Genomic DNA, 6,000 nt, shown 5'->3' with positions numbered 1-6,000 from the left:
CCGAACGGAAGTCGGGAACAGCCACCCACTTTGTGCCTCTAGGAGCCGTGACGTAAAACTACCTCCGCTGCCATAAATCAGATACCTCTGGGAAAGAACCCGCTGGCCATGGAGCATCGACGTTCCTGCTTATTATGGCACCTCCGCACTTCGCATGTCGCCCCTCGATCATCTTTGGCTTCACATTGAAGGTCTTGAGCCATAAGCCGAAGTGTGGGGTGACGTGGAGAAAAGCCTCGCACACAATGATGAACAAGGAGATATGGAGGATAGCGTCCAGAGCTAGATCGTGAAAATCTAATCCGTAATAGAACATGAGCCCCCTCACAAAGGGATCAAGGGTGAGGCCCAAGCCGCGGAAGAAGTGAGGAACAAATACGACGCTCTCATTAGGCTTGGGAGAAGGGATGACCTGCCCTAGAGCAGGGTGCCTGTGCTGGATGTCTGCAGTCAGATATCCGACCTCCCTGAGCCTCGCAATGTCCTCCTCCTTGATCATTGAAGCCACCCATCGGCCTTGAAGATTGGATCCGGACATATTGGAGGATCTGGGGTGTTCGAGTTTGGGTCTCGGGTGTTAGAACTCGAGATGCGAAAGGGCGCAAGGGTGGTGGAAAAGAGGTATAGGCCTCAGCCCCTTTATAAAGTGGGTGAATATCAAGAGTCCTCAGCGTGACCGCTTGGGACTTATCTAAAAACACGGAGTCATACCAACAGTCGTCGTGGGGTGGCGCACGCCCGTATTGATGGAAGATCCCATAATAAGGGGAACACGATCTCTGTTTGGGCGGGGCGTGCCAATAAAACCGCCTTGCAACGTGTATCGAGGTGGGCTAAGAAAACTCGGTTCGTGTTGGGCCGGGCCACGATACAAGGGCACGACACGCAAAGATTGCTAGCAGATCAGATTTATGCTATGCCCCCTATAGTGGTATGCGAAGATCATCTTGTAGATCCGGACACGGTCTAAGTGTTCGATAAATACTTTGGAGTATTCAGAGGTGGAACCCGCCTTGCAATGCCGAAAACAAGACTGCGCGCCGGACTCATCGTCATTGAAGCCTGGTTCAGGGGCTACTGAGGGAGTCCTGGATTAGTGGGTATCCGGACAGCCGGACTGTACACTTCGTCCGGACCGTTGGAGCGTGAAGACACAAGACTCAAGACTCCGTCTCGTGTCCGGATGGGACTCTCCTTTGCGTGGAAGACAAGTTTGGCTATCCGGATATTATATTTCCTTCCTTGTAACCGACTCCGTGTAAACCCACTCCTACTCCTATAAAAGACTCAGTTGGTAATGGTGGTGTGTCTACCATTCGTCATTTCTGACCATTAGATCTGCATCTAACGATTGTGAGGTAAGTTGTGGCATTTTTGCAACAATAGCCCACTTCTCTCCTACAATTTGTAGAAAACCCCTTATTATCTTGAAAGCAACCACATCCCTCCCTCACCTCATCAAAACAGCCTGAGAAATATATTTTGAGTGAAAAGTAATATATTTTTAGTGGTATATATGTATATCAAAACAAGAGTGATTTCTTTCAAGTTTGTGAACAAGTATTACTTTGGATCCGTCGCAACGCACTGGCACATCTATTATATATAAAAAGTGCTTTAGGGGCTAACCAGAAAAAGATAAATATGCTAGAAAATCCCACAATGATTAGAAATATCTGGCCTTTGATTATGTAAATCAGAAAATCACAACCATTAGATTTACTTTAAAGATGGTCATCTCTAAATTACCCACCATTGCCATTACGTAGAGACATGTCGTACTCAATTCTCCCTTACCACCAATCGATCAACACAGGACATATGAATTAAAAAAAACACAAGACATGCCCCTGTTAAAAAGGAAAAAGAACAAAGCTGACCAAAAAAATAAAAAATAAAAGGCACAAGATGCATGCACGTATGCAGCAGCCTCGGCTGGAAACATAAAAATAGATCAGGTGCCCTCCCTTACATTTAATAAATTCTACGGAAGAAAATAAGTAAAAGATAAAACTAGGCCAGATCTGATTTTCTGCCGCTGTACGCACCTTGCATTAAAAAAACACAAGACATGCCCCTGTTAAAAAGAAAAAAGAACAAAGCTGACCAAAAAATAAAAAATAAAAGGCACAAGATGCATGCACGTATGCAGCAGCCTCGGCTGGAAAAAGAATAAAAATAGATCAGGTGCCCGCCTCCCTTACACCTAATAAATTCTATGGAAGAAAATAAGTAAAAGATAAAACTAGGTCAGATCTGATTTTCTGCCCCGTGTACGCACCTTGCATTAGAAAAAAAAATACAAGATCTCAAATCCCTCAAAGAAAAAAAAATAAAAGAGAAAACTCACCACATGTACGCACCTTACATCTACTATGTATGTACATGGTCCTTAAAAAAAGGAAAAAAACACCTACCCGATCTAGCATACCAAAAAAATGGATAAAACACACCACATGTACGCGCTTTGCATCTTTCTACGTGTCCCTTCCAAAAAATAAAAAGGAAAAGGAAAACTACCAGATCTCGCATCGTTCAAAACGAAAATAAAAAACAAGAACAAAAAACTACGATCGATTTGGTTGATCGACCCTACGTAGCACCTATCTACACGTCCACTTTTTTTATACCAGATCTCTCATTCCTCAAAATGAAAAAAAGATCCTTCATGCGATTTGGTTGATCCATCCTAGGTAGCATCCATCTACACGTACAATAAAAAACAAAAGAAAAATACATGATCTCACATCCCTCAAAATGAAAACAAAAACCAACATGCATCTCATATATTTGGACTGTAATGCATAATAAGAAAATACACATTTGACTCTCAAAAAGAAAAAGATCATACTTGGCTACATGCATGACTAACTCGAGTACTACTTGATCTCAAAAAAAAAAAAAAAACTCGAGTACTACTTATTCGGAAAAAAATTGAGTACTACATCTCAAGTAGACTAACTAATACTCCCAGTTTGTGTATGCTCACAAGTCCATCGGTAGACATAACTAATAAAAGTTCGTGTCGTTGTTACATGTACATGCGACTGTATGAGACCTCTTTTTAGGTAATATTGTATGAGACTTTTTACTTGACCCTCTTATGCAAATGATTAATCAGACCACAATCAACTTAGAATTTTAAATCATCAGCTTAATATAACATTAATTTCAAACGAATTGTTGACTTAGTCGAGACACCAGATAAATTATCCACCAGACCCAAATAAGTAACTATTTTTTAAATGCAAGTTATTTTCATTGAAAAAAGATGCCGTGATGAATAATGTTAATTCAACATTCCTAATATGGCATGACTCATAAGTTAATTGGCAACTTAATCTAGAAAGATCATATTTAGTCACCGGACCAAGGAAATCATAGTATTTTATTCCAACTAAAAATTCCACAATCAAAACTTTGACTCAAGATCCTAATATACCAAATCCTGAAGAAATATTGCCGAGATAGTATATAAACACTGGATAATTAATTTAATAGACCTAGAAAATATTTAAATTATTGCATATTCGGCGATTACAAAAGGTTCACTAGATGGTATGATGTACCATCTAGGTGCATATAACAGGGACGCGGCTAATCTGCACCCGAGCTCATATGCTCCCGCATGAACAGTAAAATAAAAAAAAATCGAAAAAAATTCAAAAAATTCAAATTTTTTTTGAGAGAAACATTGACAAAAGTTCTAAGTGCCTGCAAAAATTCGTCATGAAATCACACTCCTAGAAGGCGTGGCAAAAAAAACAAAAATAGTACTCTGAAAAAGCTACTTTCAAACGCATTTTGAAGCACTAAATTTGTTTTTTTTGCCACGCCTTACAGGAATGTGATTTCATGATGAATTTTTGCAGGCACTTAGAACTTTTGTCAATGTTTCTCTCAAAAAAATTTTGGAATTTTTTGAATTTTTTTCGATTTTACTGTTCATGCGGGTGCATATGAGCTCGGGTGCAGAATGGACTTTTCGATATAACGGCATGATGTAAGAGCTGCCAATGTGATATCCACCCTTCTATATTCTTTAATTTGGTCATACTTATTTCAAAAATAGAATGTACAATAAAAATTATATTACGATATTTAGTGGCATAAAGAAATAATAATTACACTTAATCTGATCCATATTATAGTGTGAATCAGTTTTCTCAAAAGTCAAATTTCATAAAGTTTCACCAATACACAATACCGAATATATATATACCGTATCAAAATATATTTCATGGTGTAATGGTAAACTTTTGGTAAGGTATATCTTGAATTTAGTTCTATGAACTTGGTCAAAGTTTCTAAAGTTTGACTTGCAAAAATCTAATATCCAATGTATTTCGGAAAAATGAAAATTATTATTGTGGTTTGACATTTATTCAACCAAAACTATTTAAAAAATAATATGCTTTTCAGTCTTCTATTATGTACTTGCATCAATGTTCTTATGTTTTAAAATTATGTGTGCCAAAGATGCCTTTAATACGTTTGCTTTCTTATGATATTCAATTTAGAAGTGAAAATCAAATATCAAAAAAAATCATTTTACCCAACATTTTCAGAACAATAAAGGAGGTGTTCTCACCATTGAACTTTATACATTTCTAGCACGCCCATCGAGCGGGCCACTTAGCTAGTTGCTAGAAAAAGGAAAAGGCCTGCTGCGTTCGCGGCGCACCCCCACACGCCCAGGAATCGGGAGTACTCCACGGCCCGTCTGGCACGCCATATAGCTAGGGAAGGCGTGTTGCCTAGCATTTTCACTTTTATGTGGGACCGCTGTTGAGCAAACTGACTATTGGCAAACCGCACCCCGCCCGCCGCCGGGTTGGAAAACAGAAACGAAGGGAAGATCTAGCTATAGCACAGAAGCCAAGAAATTTGGTGTCAGATGGGGCTCGTTGATAGAGTAGGAGCATTCCGTACTACTACTCCTACTAGTACGAAGTTTGTACTACAGCTAGTACTACCACTATACAACTAGGTACGTGCACGACACAACATCGTAGGAACAAAAAACGGGAAGATCTTGTTTTGGGTGATTTATCTTTTTTTCAGCCAACGTAGTATGAATAATATGATGTGGGGGGAACCCATGAAGCTTATGTGGCTTGGTTGCATGGCTACGAAAGGTTAGAGAAAAATAAATAGACAACGTGTTTAGAGTGCACTCCACTAAATAGATATACTTTGCATCCATTGCAACGCACGGGCCGGCACATTGGTAGTAGTAAGAAACAAATTCCGGGTTTGGCACGAGCTCGTAGTATGGGAGCACCACAAGGCCTTCCGCGGGAGTTACATTTCCCTCTTGGGGCCCACGGGACCGAGCTTCGGTGACTTAGTGCACCGGCCTATGAGTGAATGACATGTGGACCTTAAATGCGGCTGGCCCACATGTCATTCTCATGGTGGTGGCATGGTTCGCGACTCACTCATTCGGGATGAACCGGTGGTGGTGGTGTGGCCGTGGCGAGGGTGCCACAGCTAGGCGTCGGGGCATTACGAGGCGTAGATGGCCCCACCGGCTGGTACTTCCTGTAGTACAAAAGTACTCCAGGTGAGGATTGATGCCCGGGACGAAATGTGTCACAACCGTTGGATGAAAATTCAATGGTGCGGGAGTACAGATAGGAGCACAGGAGTGGAGCAGGCAAACCGCGTCCAATCAGGTGTGGCTGTGGTAAAAAGTTGATGGTCGCTGCAGTTCAGCTGGCCCGCATGTCATGCACAAAAAGGCAGAGGAGCAGTGGGGCCGAGAGGGATGAGGCGCACATCAGGGGACGTCGTGCCATGGGTTGGAGCGGCGTCGTGGGAATCGAGTGTGGGTGTGGCAGTGGTAGAAACAAGAAACATGATGGTCATCGTGGTTCAACTTCCATGGACAAGCTATCATGTCTGCTGACACATGCATTGCATACCGCTCACTGCAAGGAGCAGTAGTGGAGAAAACTTGTTCCAAAGATACCATTTTTCCGATAAAATTCTTGAGAT

This window comes from Triticum aestivum, chromosome 1B, assembly GCF_018294505.1.
Source record: "Triticum aestivum cultivar Chinese Spring chromosome 1B, IWGSC CS RefSeq v2.1, whole genome shotgun sequence".
Taxonomy (NCBI): Eukaryota; Viridiplantae; Streptophyta; class Magnoliopsida; order Poales; family Poaceae; genus Triticum; species Triticum aestivum.
The sequence above is the reverse complement of the archived record's forward strand: the minus strand, read 5'-3'. Positions refer to the sequence as shown.